The 16,839-nt window shown below is 35.0% G+C and overlaps 20 non-coding genes across 20 annotated transcripts; all 20 read left to right on the top strand.

The window, feature by feature from the left end:
- Nucleotides 1–309: 309 nt before the first annotated feature.
- LOC149957830 (U5 spliceosomal RNA) lies at nt 310–428 on the top strand. Its single transcript, XR_016478842.1, has one exon. It is a non-coding gene; the product is annotated as a U5 spliceosomal RNA (small nuclear RNA).
- A 432-nt stretch (nt 429–860) lies between these two features.
- On the top strand, nt 861–979 carry LOC149957829 (U5 spliceosomal RNA). The gene has a single exon (XR_016478841.1). It is a non-coding gene; the product is annotated as a U5 spliceosomal RNA (small nuclear RNA).
- A 432-nt stretch (nt 980–1,411) lies between these two features.
- On the top strand, nt 1,412–1,530 carry LOC149957828 (U5 spliceosomal RNA). The gene has a single exon (XR_016478840.1). It is a non-coding gene; the product is annotated as a U5 spliceosomal RNA (small nuclear RNA).
- Nucleotides 1,531–1,962: 432 nt separating this feature from the next.
- LOC149957827 (U5 spliceosomal RNA) lies at nt 1,963–2,081 on the top strand. Its single transcript, XR_016478839.1, has one exon. It is a non-coding gene; the product is annotated as a U5 spliceosomal RNA (small nuclear RNA).
- Nucleotides 2,082–2,513: 432 nt separating this feature from the next.
- Nucleotides 2,514–2,632, top strand: LOC149957826 (U5 spliceosomal RNA). The gene has a single exon (XR_016478838.1). It is a non-coding gene; the product is annotated as a U5 spliceosomal RNA (small nuclear RNA).
- A 432-nt stretch (nt 2,633–3,064) lies between these two features.
- LOC149957825 (U5 spliceosomal RNA) lies at nt 3,065–3,183 on the top strand. Its single transcript, XR_016478837.1, has one exon. It is a non-coding gene; the product is annotated as a U5 spliceosomal RNA (small nuclear RNA).
- Nucleotides 3,184–3,615: 432 nt separating this feature from the next.
- LOC149957824 (U5 spliceosomal RNA) lies at nt 3,616–3,734 on the top strand. Its single transcript, XR_016478836.1, has one exon. It is a non-coding gene; the product is annotated as a U5 spliceosomal RNA (small nuclear RNA).
- Nucleotides 3,735–4,166: 432 nt separating this feature from the next.
- LOC149957823 (U5 spliceosomal RNA) lies at nt 4,167–4,285 on the top strand. Its single transcript, XR_016478835.1, has one exon. It is a non-coding gene; the product is annotated as a U5 spliceosomal RNA (small nuclear RNA).
- Nucleotides 4,286–4,717: 432 nt separating this feature from the next.
- On the top strand, nt 4,718–4,836 carry LOC149957822 (U5 spliceosomal RNA). The gene has a single exon (XR_016478834.1). It is a non-coding gene; the product is annotated as a U5 spliceosomal RNA (small nuclear RNA).
- Nucleotides 4,837–5,268: 432 nt separating this feature from the next.
- Nucleotides 5,269–5,387, top strand: LOC149957821 (U5 spliceosomal RNA). Its single transcript, XR_016478832.1, has one exon. It is a non-coding gene; the product is annotated as a U5 spliceosomal RNA (small nuclear RNA).
- A 432-nt stretch (nt 5,388–5,819) lies between these two features.
- Nucleotides 5,820–5,938, top strand: LOC149957820 (U5 spliceosomal RNA). The gene has a single exon (XR_016478831.1). It is a non-coding gene; the product is annotated as a U5 spliceosomal RNA (small nuclear RNA).
- A 432-nt stretch (nt 5,939–6,370) lies between these two features.
- On the top strand, nt 6,371–6,489 carry LOC149957819 (U5 spliceosomal RNA). Its single transcript, XR_016478830.1, has one exon. It is a non-coding gene; the product is annotated as a U5 spliceosomal RNA (small nuclear RNA).
- A 432-nt stretch (nt 6,490–6,921) lies between these two features.
- Nucleotides 6,922–7,040, top strand: LOC149957818 (U5 spliceosomal RNA). Its single transcript, XR_016478829.1, has one exon. It is a non-coding gene; the product is annotated as a U5 spliceosomal RNA (small nuclear RNA).
- Nucleotides 7,041–7,472: 432 nt separating this feature from the next.
- Nucleotides 7,473–7,591, top strand: LOC149957817 (U5 spliceosomal RNA). Its single transcript, XR_016478828.1, has one exon. It is a non-coding gene; the product is annotated as a U5 spliceosomal RNA (small nuclear RNA).
- A 432-nt stretch (nt 7,592–8,023) lies between these two features.
- Nucleotides 8,024–8,142, top strand: LOC149957816 (U5 spliceosomal RNA). The gene has a single exon (XR_016478827.1). It is a non-coding gene; the product is annotated as a U5 spliceosomal RNA (small nuclear RNA).
- A 432-nt stretch (nt 8,143–8,574) lies between these two features.
- LOC149957815 (U5 spliceosomal RNA) lies at nt 8,575–8,693 on the top strand. The gene has a single exon (XR_016478826.1). It is a non-coding gene; the product is annotated as a U5 spliceosomal RNA (small nuclear RNA).
- A 432-nt stretch (nt 8,694–9,125) lies between these two features.
- LOC149957814 (U5 spliceosomal RNA) lies at nt 9,126–9,244 on the top strand. The gene has a single exon (XR_016478825.1). It is a non-coding gene; the product is annotated as a U5 spliceosomal RNA (small nuclear RNA).
- Nucleotides 9,245–9,676: 432 nt separating this feature from the next.
- On the top strand, nt 9,677–9,795 carry LOC149957813 (U5 spliceosomal RNA). The gene has a single exon (XR_016478824.1). It is a non-coding gene; the product is annotated as a U5 spliceosomal RNA (small nuclear RNA).
- Nucleotides 9,796–10,227: 432 nt separating this feature from the next.
- On the top strand, nt 10,228–10,346 carry LOC149957812 (U5 spliceosomal RNA). The gene has a single exon (XR_016478823.1). It is a non-coding gene; the product is annotated as a U5 spliceosomal RNA (small nuclear RNA).
- Nucleotides 10,347–10,778: 432 nt separating this feature from the next.
- On the top strand, nt 10,779–10,897 carry LOC149957811 (U5 spliceosomal RNA). The gene has a single exon (XR_016478821.1). It is a non-coding gene; the product is annotated as a U5 spliceosomal RNA (small nuclear RNA).
- Nucleotides 10,898–16,839: the final 5,942 nt, after the last annotated feature.

Below are 16,839 nucleotides of genomic sequence, written 5' to 3'. Positions count from 1 at the left end.
TATTGAAATGGCATCAAAAAATTTCGAACGATTAAATGATAATTTTGGTCATGGTCATGGTCATGGTCAGCAGTTAAGCGAAGGAAAAAAAAGAAAATTGCAGACGATTCCTTTAACAATTACATGTTGAGTTAATAACAAAATTTCTTTTTTTAACACCTTCTTACAAGAACGGTAATTTGTGCGTTTCTCATGATAAAGTAATGTAATTAAAATCTTCGCTTTATTACTTGTAATTCATACAAATAAAATATAGTGTAACATGGTTTGATACAATAATCATTTTACTTATAGTAGCCACGATATATTATGCTCTAGCTTCTCCTCAATCGCTTTAATCTTTCGCCTTTTACTAAAGATTACCGTGGGGAGGAGCAATATTATGAGCCTTTAAGCTATTTTTGAATACTCTACCTTGTGGTAGAGTTCGCTTTGAATCTAAAAATAAACACCCACATCGCAAAACACCTGTGTGAAAACCTTTAAAGTTTCAATGTTTCGACGTTTAAATTTCACGAATGACTATAACGCCGCCAGCTACGGCGGGGTTTTATTGAAATGGCATCAAAAAATTTCGAACGATTAAATGATAATTTTGGTCATGGTCATGGTCATGGTCAGCAGTTAAGCGAAGGAAAAAAAAGAAAATTGCAGACGATTCCTTTAACAATTACATGTTGAGTTAATAACAAAATTTCTTTTTTTAACACCTTCTTACAAGAACGGTAATTTGTGCGTTTCTCATGATAAAGTAATGTAATTAAAATCTTCGCTTTATTACTTGTAATTCATACAAATAAAATATAGTGTAACATGGTTTGATACAATAATCATTTTACTTATAGTAGCCACGATATATTATGCTCTAGCTTCTCCTCAATCGCTTTAATCTTTCGCCTTTTACTAAAGATTACCGTGGGGAGGAGCAATATTATGAGCCTTTAAGCTATTTTTGAATACTCTACCTTGTGGTAGAGTTCGCTTTGAATCTAAAAATAAACACCCACATCGCAAAACACCTGTGTGAAAACCTTTAAAGTTTCAATGTTTCGACGTTTAAATTTCACGAATGACTATAACGCCGCCAGCTACGGCGGGGTTTTATTGAAATGGCATCAAAAAATTTCGAACGATTAAATGATAATTTTGGTCATGGTCATGGTCATGGTCAGCAGTTAAGCGAAGGAAAAAAAAGAAAATTGCAGACGATTCCTTTAACAATTACATGTTGAGTTAATAACAAAATTTCTTTTTTTAACACCTTCTTACAAGAACGGTAATTTGTGCGTTTCTCATGATAAAGTAATGTAATTAAAATCTTCGCTTTATTACTTGTAATTCATACAAATAAAATATAGTGTAACATGGTTTGATACAATAATCATTTTACTTATAGTAGCCACGATATATTATGCTCTAGCTTCTCCTCAATCGCTTTAATCTTTCGCCTTTTACTAAAGATTACCGTGGGGAGGAGCAATATTATGAGCCTTTAAGCTATTTTTGAATACTCTACCTTGTGGTAGAGTTCGCTTTGAATCTAAAAATAAACACCCACATCGCAAAACACCTGTGTGAAAACCTTTAAAGTTTCAATGTTTCGACGTTTAAATTTCACGAATGACTATAACGCCGCCAGCTACGGCGGGGTTTTATTGAAATGGCATCAAAAAATTTCGAACGATTAAATGATAATTTTGGTCATGGTCATGGTCATGGTCAGCAGTTAAGCGAAGGAAAAAAAAGAAAATTGCAGACGATTCCTTTAACAATTACATGTTGAGTTAATAACAAAATTTCTTTTTTTAACACCTTCTTACAAGAACGGTAATTTGTGCGTTTCTCATGATAAAGTAATGTAATTAAAATCTTCGCTTTATTACTTGTAATTCATACAAATAAAATATAGTGTAACATGGTTTGATACAATAATCATTTTACTTATAGTAGCCACGATATATTATGCTCTAGCTTCTCCTCAATCGCTTTAATCTTTCGCCTTTTACTAAAGATTACCGTGGGGAGGAGCAATATTATGAGCCTTTAAGCTATTTTTGAATACTCTACCTTGTGGTAGAGTTCGCTTTGAATCTAAAAATAAACACCCACATCGCAAAACACCTGTGTGAAAACCTTTAAAGTTTCAATGTTTCGACGTTTAAATTTCACGAATGACTATAACGCCGCCAGCTACGGCGGGGTTTTATTGAAATGGCATCAAAAAATTTCGAACGATTAAATGATAATTTTGGTCATGGTCATGGTCATGGTCAGCAGTTAAGCGAAGGAAAAAAAAGAAAATTGCAGACGATTCCTTTAACAATTACATGTTGAGTTAATAACAAAATTTCTTTTTTTAACACCTTCTTACAAGAACGGTAATTTGTGCGTTTCTCATGATAAAGTAATGTAATTAAAATCTTCGCTTTATTACTTGTAATTCATACAAATAAAATATAGTGTAACATGGTTTGATACAATAATCATTTTACTTATAGTAGCCACGATATATTATGCTCTAGCTTCTCCTCAATCGCTTTAATCTTTCGCCTTTTACTAAAGATTACCGTGGGGAGGAGCAATATTATGAGCCTTTAAGCTATTTTTGAATACTCTACCTTGTGGTAGAGTTCGCTTTGAATCTAAAAATAAACACCCACATCGCAAAACACCTGTGTGAAAACCTTTAAAGTTTCAATGTTTCGACGTTTAAATTTCACGAATGACTATAACGCCGCCAGCTACGGCGGGGTTTTATTGAAATGGCATCAAAAAATTTCGAACGATTAAATGATAATTTTGGTCATGGTCATGGTCATGGTCAGCAGTTAAGCGAAGGAAAAAAAAGAAAATTGCAGACGATTCCTTTAACAATTACATGTTGAGTTAATAACAAAATTTCTTTTTTTAACACCTTCTTACAAGAACGGTAATTTGTGCGTTTCTCATGATAAAGTAATGTAATTAAAATCTTCGCTTTATTACTTGTAATTCATACAAATAAAATATAGTGTAACATGGTTTGATACAATAATCATTTTACTTATAGTAGCCACGATATATTATGCTCTAGCTTCTCCTCAATCGCTTTAATCTTTCGCCTTTTACTAAAGATTACCGTGGGGAGGAGCAATATTATGAGCCTTTAAGCTATTTTTGAATACTCTACCTTGTGGTAGAGTTCGCTTTGAATCTAAAAATAAACACCCACATCGCAAAACACCTGTGTGAAAACCTTTAAAGTTTCAATGTTTCGACGTTTAAATTTCACGAATGACTATAACGCCGCCAGCTACGGCGGGGTTTTATTGAAATGGCATCAAAAAATTTCGAACGATTAAATGATAATTTTGGTCATGGTCATGGTCATGGTCAGCAGTTAAGCGAAGGAAAAAAAAGAAAATTGCAGACGATTCCTTTAACAATTACATGTTGAGTTAATAACAAAATTTCTTTTTTTAACACCTTCTTACAAGAACGGTAATTTGTGCGTTTCTCATGATAAAGTAATGTAATTAAAATCTTCGCTTTATTACTTGTAATTCATACAAATAAAATATAGTGTAACATGGTTTGATACAATAATCATTTTACTTATAGTAGCCACGATATATTATGCTCTAGCTTCTCCTCAATCGCTTTAATCTTTCGCCTTTTACTAAAGATTACCGTGGGGAGGAGCAATATTATGAGCCTTTAAGCTATTTTTGAATACTCTACCTTGTGGTAGAGTTCGCTTTGAATCTAAAAATAAACACCCACATCGCAAAACACCTGTGTGAAAACCTTTAAAGTTTCAATGTTTCGACGTTTAAATTTCACGAATGACTATAACGCCGCCAGCTACGGCGGGGTTTTATTGAAATGGCATCAAAAAATTTCGAACGATTAAATGATAATTTTGGTCATGGTCATGGTCATGGTCAGCAGTTAAGCGAAGGAAAAAAAAGAAAATTGCAGACGATTCCTTTAACAATTACATGTTGAGTTAATAACAAAATTTCTTTTTTTAACACCTTCTTACAAGAACGGTAATTTGTGCGTTTCTCATGATAAAGTAATGTAATTAAAATCTTCGCTTTATTACTTGTAATTCATACAAATAAAATATAGTGTAACATGGTTTGATACAATAATCATTTTACTTATAGTAGCCACGATATATTATGCTCTAGCTTCTCCTCAATCGCTTTAATCTTTCGCCTTTTACTAAAGATTACCGTGGGGAGGAGCAATATTATGAGCCTTTAAGCTATTTTTGAATACTCTACCTTGTGGTAGAGTTCGCTTTGAATCTAAAAATAAACACCCACATCGCAAAACACCTGTGTGAAAACCTTTAAAGTTTCAATGTTTCGACGTTTAAATTTCACGAATGACTATAACGCCGCCAGCTACGGCGGGGTTTTATTGAAATGGCATCAAAAAATTTCGAACGATTAAATGATAATTTTGGTCATGGTCATGGTCATGGTCAGCAGTTAAGCGAAGGAAAAAAAAGAAAATTGCAGACGATTCCTTTAACAATTACATGTTGAGTTAATAACAAAATTTCTTTTTTTAACACCTTCTTACAAGAACGGTAATTTGTGCGTTTCTCATGATAAAGTAATGTAATTAAAATCTTCGCTTTATTACTTGTAATTCATACAAATAAAATATAGTGTAACATGGTTTGATACAATAATCATTTTACTTATAGTAGCCACGATATATTATGCTCTAGCTTCTCCTCAATCGCTTTAATCTTTCGCCTTTTACTAAAGATTACCGTGGGGAGGAGCAATATTATGAGCCTTTAAGCTATTTTTGAATACTCTACCTTGTGGTAGAGTTCGCTTTGAATCTAAAAATAAACACCCACATCGCAAAACACCTGTGTGAAAACCTTTAAAGTTTCAATGTTTCGACGTTTAAATTTCACGAATGACTATAACGCCGCCAGCTACGGCGGGGTTTTATTGAAATGGCATCAAAAAATTTCGAACGATTAAATGATAATTTTGGTCATGGTCATGGTCATGGTCAGCAGTTAAGCGAAGGAAAAAAAAGAAAATTGCAGACGATTCCTTTAACAATTACATGTTGAGTTAATAACAAAATTTCTTTTTTTAACACCTTCTTACAAGAACGGTAATTTGTGCGTTTCTCATGATAAAGTAATGTAATTAAAATCTTCGCTTTATTACTTGTAATTCATACAAATAAAATATAGTGTAACATGGTTTGATACAATAATCATTTTACTTATAGTAGCCACGATATATTATGCTCTAGCTTCTCCTCAATCGCTTTAATCTTTCGCCTTTTACTAAAGATTACCGTGGGGAGGAGCAATATTATGAGCCTTTAAGCTATTTTTGAATACTCTACCTTGTGGTAGAGTTCGCTTTGAATCTAAAAATAAACACCCACATCGCAAAACACCTGTGTGAAAACCTTTAAAGTTTCAATGTTTCGACGTTTAAATTTCACGAATGACTATAACGCCGCCAGCTACGGCGGGGTTTTATTGAAATGGCATCAAAAAATTTCGAACGATTAAATGATAATTTTGGTCATGGTCATGGTCATGGTCAGCAGTTAAGCGAAGGAAAAAAAAGAAAATTGCAGACGATTCCTTTAACAATTACATGTTGAGTTAATAACAAAATTTCTTTTTTTAACACCTTCTTACAAGAACGGTAATTTGTGCGTTTCTCATGATAAAGTAATGTAATTAAAATCTTCGCTTTATTACTTGTAATTCATACAAATAAAATATAGTGTAACATGGTTTGATACAATAATCATTTTACTTATAGTAGCCACGATATATTATGCTCTAGCTTCTCCTCAATCGCTTTAATCTTTCGCCTTTTACTAAAGATTACCGTGGGGAGGAGCAATATTATGAGCCTTTAAGCTATTTTTGAATACTCTACCTTGTGGTAGAGTTCGCTTTGAATCTAAAAATAAACACCCACATCGCAAAACACCTGTGTGAAAACCTTTAAAGTTTCAATGTTTCGACGTTTAAATTTCACGAATGACTATAACGCCGCCAGCTACGGCGGGGTTTTATTGAAATGGCATCAAAAAATTTCGAACGATTAAATGATAATTTTGGTCATGGTCATGGTCATGGTCAGCAGTTAAGCGAAGGAAAAAAAAGAAAATTGCAGACGATTCCTTTAACAATTACATGTTGAGTTAATAACAAAATTTCTTTTTTTAACACCTTCTTACAAGAACGGTAATTTGTGCGTTTCTCATGATAAAGTAATGTAATTAAAATCTTCGCTTTATTACTTGTAATTCATACAAATAAAATATAGTGTAACATGGTTTGATACAATAATCATTTTACTTATAGTAGCCACGATATATTATGCTCTAGCTTCTCCTCAATCGCTTTAATCTTTCGCCTTTTACTAAAGATTACCGTGGGGAGGAGCAATATTATGAGCCTTTAAGCTATTTTTGAATACTCTACCTTGTGGTAGAGTTCGCTTTGAATCTAAAAATAAACACCCACATCGCAAAACACCTGTGTGAAAACCTTTAAAGTTTCAATGTTTCGACGTTTAAATTTCACGAATGACTATAACGCCGCCAGCTACGGCGGGGTTTTATTGAAATGGCATCAAAAAATTTCGAACGATTAAATGATAATTTTGGTCATGGTCATGGTCATGGTCAGCAGTTAAGCGAAGGAAAAAAAAGAAAATTGCAGACGATTCCTTTAACAATTACATGTTGAGTTAATAACAAAATTTCTTTTTTTAACACCTTCTTACAAGAACGGTAATTTGTGCGTTTCTCATGATAAAGTAATGTAATTAAAATCTTCGCTTTATTACTTGTAATTCATACAAATAAAATATAGTGTAACATGGTTTGATACAATAATCATTTTACTTATAGTAGCCACGATATATTATGCTCTAGCTTCTCCTCAATCGCTTTAATCTTTCGCCTTTTACTAAAGATTACCGTGGGGAGGAGCAATATTATGAGCCTTTAAGCTATTTTTGAATACTCTACCTTGTGGTAGAGTTCGCTTTGAATCTAAAAATAAACACCCACATCGCAAAACACCTGTGTGAAAACCTTTAAAGTTTCAATGTTTCGACGTTTAAATTTCACGAATGACTATAACGCCGCCAGCTACGGCGGGGTTTTATTGAAATGGCATCAAAAAATTTCGAACGATTAAATGATAATTTTGGTCATGGTCATGGTCATGGTCAGCAGTTAAGCGAAGGAAAAAAAAGAAAATTGCAGACGATTCCTTTAACAATTACATGTTGAGTTAATAACAAAATTTCTTTTTTTAACACCTTCTTACAAGAACGGTAATTTGTGCGTTTCTCATGATAAAGTAATGTAATTAAAATCTTCGCTTTATTACTTGTAATTCATACAAATAAAATATAGTGTAACATGGTTTGATACAATAATCATTTTACTTATAGTAGCCACGATATATTATGCTCTAGCTTCTCCTCAATCGCTTTAATCTTTCGCCTTTTACTAAAGATTACCGTGGGGAGGAGCAATATTATGAGCCTTTAAGCTATTTTTGAATACTCTACCTTGTGGTAGAGTTCGCTTTGAATCTAAAAATAAACACCCACATCGCAAAACACCTGTGTGAAAACCTTTAAAGTTTCAATGTTTCGACGTTTAAATTTCACGAATGACTATAACGCCGCCAGCTACGGCGGGGTTTTATTGAAATGGCATCAAAAAATTTCGAACGATTAAATGATAATTTTGGTCATGGTCATGGTCATGGTCAGCAGTTAAGCGAAGGAAAAAAAAGAAAATTGCAGACGATTCCTTTAACAATTACATGTTGAGTTAATAACAAAATTTCTTTTTTTAACACCTTCTTACAAGAACGGTAATTTGTGCGTTTCTCATGATAAAGTAATGTAATTAAAATCTTCGCTTTATTACTTGTAATTCATACAAATAAAATATAGTGTAACATGGTTTGATACAATAATCATTTTACTTATAGTAGCCACGATATATTATGCTCTAGCTTCTCCTCAATCGCTTTAATCTTTCGCCTTTTACTAAAGATTACCGTGGGGAGGAGCAATATTATGAGCCTTTAAGCTATTTTTGAATACTCTACCTTGTGGTAGAGTTCGCTTTGAATCTAAAAATAAACACCCACATCGCAAAACACCTGTGTGAAAACCTTTAAAGTTTCAATGTTTCGACGTTTAAATTTCACGAATGACTATAACGCCGCCAGCTACGGCGGGGTTTTATTGAAATGGCATCAAAAAATTTCGAACGATTAAATGATAATTTTGGTCATGGTCATGGTCATGGTCAGCAGTTAAGCGAAGGAAAAAAAAGAAAATTGCAGACGATTCCTTTAACAATTACATGTTGAGTTAATAACAAAATTTCTTTTTTTAACACCTTCTTACAAGAACGGTAATTTGTGCGTTTCTCATGATAAAGTAATGTAATTAAAATCTTCGCTTTATTACTTGTAATTCATACAAATAAAATATAGTGTAACATGGTTTGATACAATAATCATTTTACTTATAGTAGCCACGATATATTATGCTCTAGCTTCTCCTCAATCGCTTTAATCTTTCGCCTTTTACTAAAGATTACCGTGGGGAGGAGCAATATTATGAGCCTTTAAGCTATTTTTGAATACTCTACCTTGTGGTAGAGTTCGCTTTGAATCTAAAAATAAACACCCACATCGCAAAACACCTGTGTGAAAACCTTTAAAGTTTCAATGTTTCGACGTTTAAATTTCACGAATGACTATAACGCCGCCAGCTACGGCGGGGTTTTATTGAAATGGCATCAAAAAATTTCGAACGATTAAATGATAATTTTGGTCATGGTCATGGTCATGGTCAGCAGTTAAGCGAAGGAAAAAAAAGAAAATTGCAGACGATTCCTTTAACAATTACATGTTGAGTTAATAACAAAATTTCTTTTTTTAACACCTTCTTACAAGAACGGTAATTTGTGCGTTTCTCATGATAAAGTAATGTAATTAAAATCTTCGCTTTATTACTTGTAATTCATACAAATAAAATATAGTGTAACATGGTTTGATACAATAATCATTTTACTTATAGTAGCCACGATATATTATGCTCTAGCTTCTCCTCAATCGCTTTAATCTTTCGCCTTTTACTAAAGATTACCGTGGGGAGGAGCAATATTATGAGCCTTTAAGCTATTTTTGAATACTCTACCTTGTGGTAGAGTTCGCTTTGAATCTAAAAATAAACACCCACATCGCAAAACACCTGTGTGAAAACCTTTAAAGTTTCAATGTTTCGACGTTTAAATTTCACGAATGACTATAACGCCGCCAGCTACGGCGGGGTTTTATTGAAATGGCATCAAAAAATTTCGAACGATTAAATGATAATTTTGGTCATGGTCATGGTCATGGTCAGCAGTTAAGCGAAGGAAAAAAAAGAAAATTGCAGACGATTCCTTTAACAATTACATGTTGAGTTAATAACAAAATTTCTTTTTTTAACACCTTCTTACAAGAACGGTAATTTGTGCGTTTCTCATGATAAAGTAATGTAATTAAAATCTTCGCTTTATTACTTGTAATTCATACAAATAAAATATAGTGTAACATGGTTTGATACAATAATCATTTTACTTATAGTAGCCACGATATATTATGCTCTAGCTTCTCCTCAATCGCTTTAATCTTTCGCCTTTTACTAAAGATTACCGTGGGGAGGAGCAATATTATGAGCCTTTAAGCTATTTTTGAATACTCTACCTTGTGGTAGAGTTCGCTTTGAATCTAAAAATAAACACCCACATCGCAAAACACCTGTGTGAAAACCTTTAAAGTTTCAATGTTTCGACGTTTAAATTTCACGAATGACTATAACGCCGCCAGCTACGGCGGGGTTTTATTGAAATGGCATCAAAAAATTTCGAACGATTAAATGATAATTTTGGTCATGGTCATGGTCATGGTCAGCAGTTAAGCGAAGGAAAAAAAAGAAAATTGCAGACGATTCCTTTAACAATTACATGTTGAGTTAATAACAAAATTTCTTTTTTTAACACCTTCTTACAAGAACGGTAATTTGTGCGTTTCTCATGATAAAGTAATGTAATTAAAATCTTCGCTTTATTACTTGTAATTCATACAAATAAAATATAGTGTAACATGGTTTGATACAATAATCATTTTACTTATAGTAGCCACGATATATTATGCTCTAGCTTCTCCTCAATCGCTTTAATCTTTCGCCTTTTACTAAAGATTACCGTGGGGAGGAGCAATATTATGAGCCTTTAAGCTATTTTTGAATACTCTACCTTGTGGTAGAGTTCGCTTTGAATCTAAAAATAAACACCCACATCGCAAAACACCTGTGTGAAAACCTTTAAAGTTTCAATGTTTCGACGTTTAAATTTCACGAATGACTATAACGCCGCCAGCTACGGCGGGGTTTTATTGAAATGGCATCAAAAAATTTCGAACGATTAAATGATAATTTTGGTCATGGTCATGGTCATGGTCAGCAGTTAAGCGAAGGAAAAAAAAGAAAATTGCAGACGATTCCTTTAACAATTACATGTTGAGTTAATAACAAAATTTCTTTTTTTAACACCTTCTTACAAGAACGGTAATTTGTGCGTTTCTCATGATAAAGTAATGTAATTAAAATCTTCGCTTTATTACTTGTAATTCATACAAATAAAATATAGTGTAACATGGTTTGATACAATAATCATTTTACTTATAGTAGCCACGATATATTATGCTCTAGCTTCTCCTCAATCGCTTTAATCTTTCGCCTTTTACTAAAGATTACCGTGGGGAGGAGCAATATTATGAGCCTTTAAGCTATTTTTGAATACTCTACCTTGTGGTAGAGTTCGCTTTGAATCTAAAAATAAACACCCACATCGCAAAACACCTGTGTGAAAACCTTTAAAGTTTCAATGTTTCGACGTTTAAATTTCACGAATGACTAAACTAATGGCTTAAACTAAGCATAATTTAACATTACGTAAAACTTTTTCATTTTTAATTATATTTTGTTTATTTTTAATTTGTATATACTTTAAATACTCAGTGTTTTTTTGTACGATAAACATTTGTGAAAATCAAAAACTTTTCCGTCGGAACTTTCGGCTGTTTAAGTGGTGGTTTTTTAATAGGAATAACATTGAATCCTGTTGCAACCAGTTATCTTATTTGTGTACGTTAAAAAATAATCTTATCTAGCCATCATGTCGAGCAGCCATTACAACTGCCCTATATGCGAGGAACTATTCAAAGGTGCCCAAAGTAAATTACTTTGTCGGTACTGCCAAAAAAATGCATCCTCTAAAATGTCTGGGTATTTTCATTGAAGATTTGTCTAAAATTTATGACAAAGTTAGTGGGATTTGCAATAAATGTGAACTTATAGAAAAAGAACCGCACTCGATCCCGTCATTCTAAGTCAAGAAAACGATCCAAGATAAGTAGGGATCTTATTTTCAGCTTCCCGGACCATGTAAATAGTGTACTTCTGTTCGGTTCGAAGCCACTTATGAAAAAAGATGCTACGCCAGTCAAAACTCAGTTTATATTCTCATCCATGCTTTATATGATAACGGAGCTGCAGCGGCGGGAAACTGAGACTAGAAATGAGACATCCATACTTAATCACTTTTTTCAAACTATCGTTAATCTATTACCGAAATGGAGTTGGTTAAATCAGAACTAAAGAATGTCAGTAATCGAAATACCATAATTTTAAGGAAAGTTGAAATAAAAAAGGTCATAGTTGATTGGATTACTAATTTTGTCTCTTGTACTTTATTAGTTAATTTTCCAAGCTTAGTGTTAATTGATTTAATTCATTTAATAGCTCTGTATTGGACATTTTGGTTTGTTCAGAGTCTTCGTTGTCCGTAGACTTAGAATTAGATCGTTAAATTTTCCCCATAAAATGGTATCTTATTGACTTCTGACCGAGCCGATATTACAAATGCCCTTTGAGAAATTAATACTAATAATCCATTATCATGCGAAGAAGAGTGCGGGGAGACGGCGGTCAAAGAACGTATACGACAAATTCAGACGATCAAGGAAAGGACAAACGCAGTAATTGGACATTGATAACTAACCGTAAGAGACCATCGAGAACGAATTCCAACAGTAATATAATCATCGGCAACTCTAACAATCCATCGTATCAAGCACCCCGGTCTGAAAAACTAACTATCTTAAAGAAATCTGCAGCTTTCGTCACACGCTTCAAGCCCGACACGACAGCTAACGAAATTAAAGAATTAATACATGACCAATCTAAATTCCGCTCCTTCAATATCTACAAACTAAAAACCAAATACAATACATACGACTCATTCTATATTTCCCCCAGATCTTCAGACTTCCATCAGCTACTACTAACCGAGATTTGGCCATAGAACATTTTAAGAAAATAATTCACAGGACGCCTCCACCTATCTCAAACTACCGACTAGTGCCTAATAGTAGAAATTAATACAACCGATCTGGATAAAGCAGAAATTAATCCTAACTTAAACAAAACTTGTCTCCCACGCCCGTCTGAAGCTACCATTACTAAGAACAAGCCAATCATCGTAGAAGTATAAGAAAAGTCATAGTAACCAGTCACAGCTCCGTTGCTTTAATTATACTCACACCATGAGTAACGCGATATTGAAAATTAAATAACCGAACGTTAGAGGTGTTCGCATCAAATTAAATAACCTTTATACTAATCTCATTGACGAAGAGTTAGACATCATATGTCTAACGGAAACTAATTTAAATGCCCGACGGCCCGTTCTCTCACTTGCTCGTACTCGGCGACTTCAACTGCGTTTCTAATTTGAACCTGGACAAGGAAGGCGTCAACGCTTCGGCAAAACTTTTGGAGCGGAAAATGGAATCCCTCAACCTAGTTGACATCTGGCGGCTTCGTAATCCTGGAGTCCGCACTTTCACCTGGGAAGCAAAAAATGTAAAATGTCGCTTAGACCGTATCTATTTACCGTTCCTGCACCATTTCTCCCCTAGGCAGTTCAGCCTCGTACGTCTCCGATCACCGGGCTGTTATCTTAGAGGTGGAAGTTCCGCAAGCCACTCCCAGAGGTAAAGACATTTGGAGGCTTAATGATTCTGTTTTGGAGGACTTGGACTTCGTTGCGGATGTGAAACCGGAAATTCATAACTTGGCCGAAGCCGTCCATTCTTGCGACGATTGGGAGACTTGCAAAACCAAATTCGCCAATCTTTTCCGGAAATTTGGAAAATCCCGAGCTGCGTCATCTAGAAAAAGAGTCCTCTTCCTTAGATGGTCTCTATCTTTGTTGGATCGTCTTCCGAAGGACGCCATAGACATTGAAGTGATTACTGGAATCTCCAGAATTCGGAGCAAACTCCACGAAGAGTATGAATCCCAGCTAAGATTCCAGAGAGCGAGAGAGCATGTTCAAGAAATTGCCATGGAGAGGAAATTCGAATACGATTTCTACTGCCGTCAAGCGATGAATTGGAAGAAAGTAGCGTTGTTAGAGATTTTTACGGGTACGACCACCATCACTGACCAGGATGAAATTCAAGAGGAAGTTAGAAGGTTCTACCAAGAACTGTACAAGAAGGGCGCCACTGACAGTGCCAGACTTACATCCTTAATTAAAGATCTCCCTCAGGTTCCTGAGAACATGAAAGATTTTCTCAATACCAGAATCACTGCCACCGAATGCACTAAAGCACTGAAGACCTTCTCGCGCCGAAAAGCTCCAGGGCCTGATGGACCGACGGTTTTATTCTATCGCACCTTTTGGCAAGAACTGAAACAAATAATGGTCAATGTTTAGAAAATGGTCAGTTCACCGACTCCTTCCAGTTTGGCATGATCAGCCTTCTGTGCAAGGATGAAGAGAAAAAGGAAGAACTTGGACCCTGGAGAAAGTTGTTTGCCCACATCCTCGAAATGCGCATATCAGCGGTTATAGACAAATTAATCGATCTGACGCAAACAGCGGGATTCAAGGGGAGGTCACTGTATAACAACCTTCTCTACCTACGTGATACCTTGGTTCATATGACGGAAAGAAATGGTTGGCGGTGGAATTGAATAAAGCCTTTGATCGTGTGGACCAGGACTTCCTCTTCGGCGCTATGGAGCGTTTTGGTATTCCGAAAGCCTTTATCAAGGCAATCCAAAGTTTGTACAGCAAAGTGATGGTTAATGATCACCTATCTAGAATAATTCTCATAGAGAGGGGAGTTCGTCAAGGCTGTCCGCTATCGCCGGTGCTTTTCACTCTCGTTTAGAAGTTCTTCTTCACAATGTCCACCAAAATCCCAAGATCCGAGGTCTAAAGGGTCCAGGGTCCACTCAAGATGAGGACCACAAATCACTCCGTCATGCCGATGATATCAAGTTCCTTTTGGAGGACAGCGAGTCATTACAATAAACCATGGCCCTGACGCATTCTTTCTGTTCGGCATCTGGAAGCCGAATCAACCTGGCGAAGACAAAGGCTCTGGAAATGGGTTGCACAGGAATCTACGAAATTCCAAAGTCCTTAAATATAAATTTTTCGGACAAGCCTCTATAGATACTCGGCATCCTTTTCACCAGCAGTGGATCATCCGAAAAAAACAAAGAAGTCTTTCTAAAACGGTTCCATGAGGTTCTTCGGTCTTGGGAAAAAATTAAGCTGTCCTTCCTCGGTAAAACGCAAGTTCTGCGTCAGATTGGTGTGCCGTCTTTGACGTACGGCGTGCCCTTGGTTTCCTTCTCGCACTTCAACAATACCAGACTCACGAGCTTCATGTTCAGCTTCATCGGGTCTGAAAACCAGAATGGGTATCGAGAGACACCGTTTACCAGTCGCCAAAAGAAGGAGGAATTGGCGCTCAAAATTTGAGGAACGAAATCGCAGCGCTTTCATTCACTAGAAATGCGCGCTCGGTACAAGCCTCCGACCACCCGATCCACGATTCCTCGATCTACTTCCTGTCAAGTACAGTCAGCACCTTGTTCCGCCTTCCTTGGGACAGTCACCGCTTACACGCTGGAGAAGTACACCATCTGTACAAGGCTTTCGTCGAGCAGGTCAAGAAGTTCAAAACAAGAGACACTTGCTTTGATTGGACATCAGCGACAAACAAGCAAATTTCTATCTGCGTTTCCTCTCGGCCAAATCAGCGGTCTATCAAGAAATCATCCTAGTTCCAAGTCATTTGCGCTACGCCTTCCGTATCATAGCAGCGGAGCTCCGTTTTCAAGCGTGGGATTCGAGGAACGCATAAAGGCGGATGCACACAGAAGGTTCACGAGCGATTTCGCGCGAAACTATCGCGCGCATGCGCCCTGAAAACGTTTACCTTTCGCGAGCGAGCGAGCGACGGTTCGCCGGGAATAGGATTTTTCTCTAATTTCACAAGCGAACTTCGCGCAACTTTTTCAGGCTGACCAATAGAAAGAATACTTTTTTTCACGTGATCAAAATAAGCTTATTACAAACAATTGTTTGTTTCGTTTTGGGAATTTTGGCGCTTTCTCTCTTTTCGACGATTTAAATTTTAATTAAAAATTAAAAATGGATTTGGATATGAAAGTTATTGACGAGGTTCGAAAGTACGAGCATTTGTATAACATGCAGCATAAACATTTCCATCACAGGGACATAAAAACTCCTCTTGGATTTCCATAGCAAAAGAGTTGAATTTTTCAGGTAGGGAAAAGATTTAACATTTTATTATTGTAAGTGCCAACTCTGCCATAACCCATAATTCATTTGCAGTTGAAGAGGCCCAAAAACACTGTAAAAAAATTCGTGACAAATTTGTCAAAGAAATAAAGAAACCCAGTGGTTCTCATGGAAAGACATGGCCACTGTTTAATAAGTTGTCATTTTTATGGGACCACGTTCAACATACAGTAAAATATTCTAATAAATGGGTAACAATTTTCAGTATTGTAATACATTTACATCTTACAGATCTGTTGGGAATGTCCTTAATGATGATGAGGCGGAGGCAATTTTTAGCTCTATTGAGAATGGAAAGTCTGAAAATGAGGAAGGAGGTTGCGGAGTTTCGAAAGACATTAATTTGAGTTTCGATAATATATCAGAAAATAGAAGTTTCGAGGTGGTAAACACTGAAGTTTCAATCTCAAGCAGTCCATCTCCACAAACAAATAATTGCCAAAAAAGAAAATTTAATATGGTGGGAACTTCAGATGTAGAAAGCAGTTCTGGGAAAAAAGGAAAAAGTGATAAAAAAATTAGAAAAGAAACTGAAGATGAACTTTTAAATTCTTTAAAGAAAACTGACAAAATAATTGAGGCAGTCGTAAACCGACCTAGTGGAAAAGAAAACAAAAATGATAAGGAAGACCTTTTTGGTTCCTATATTGCAGCTGAACTTAAGGATATGAATGAGCATGATAAGATACACAGCATTGTTAAAATTCAAAACATAATTAATGAAGTAAAATTAGCCCAGTTAAATAAATTAGAACAATAAAATTTTAATTACATAATGGTGTTATGTATACATAACAATTGATATTTTCATGCTCATTCATATCATTATCACTAATTTCGTTTTATCTTAAACCATTTTTAACATTCTATTAGTGAAAATTTACGAAAATTTTAATTATCATTAACTTTTTTGTCTTACACCTTTTTTTATATTAGTTGTTTAAATAATTATTAAAAATGTTTTATAATAAAAGTAAAACGTTTGTATATTTTCACAATTTTTTAATATCTAATTAATGTTTCATTAATTATGAATAATTAGTGTAATTCAGAGCCTTAATTCTACTCTTATCG

This window comes from Leiobunum rupestre, chromosome 2, assembly GCF_980474605.1.
Source record: "Leiobunum rupestre chromosome 2, qqLeiRupe1.1.hap1, whole genome shotgun sequence".
Taxonomy (NCBI): Eukaryota; Metazoa; Arthropoda; class Arachnida; order Opiliones; family Sclerosomatidae; genus Leiobunum; species Leiobunum rupestre.
The sequence above is the reverse complement of the archived record's forward strand: the minus strand, read 5'-3'. Positions and strand labels throughout refer to the sequence as shown.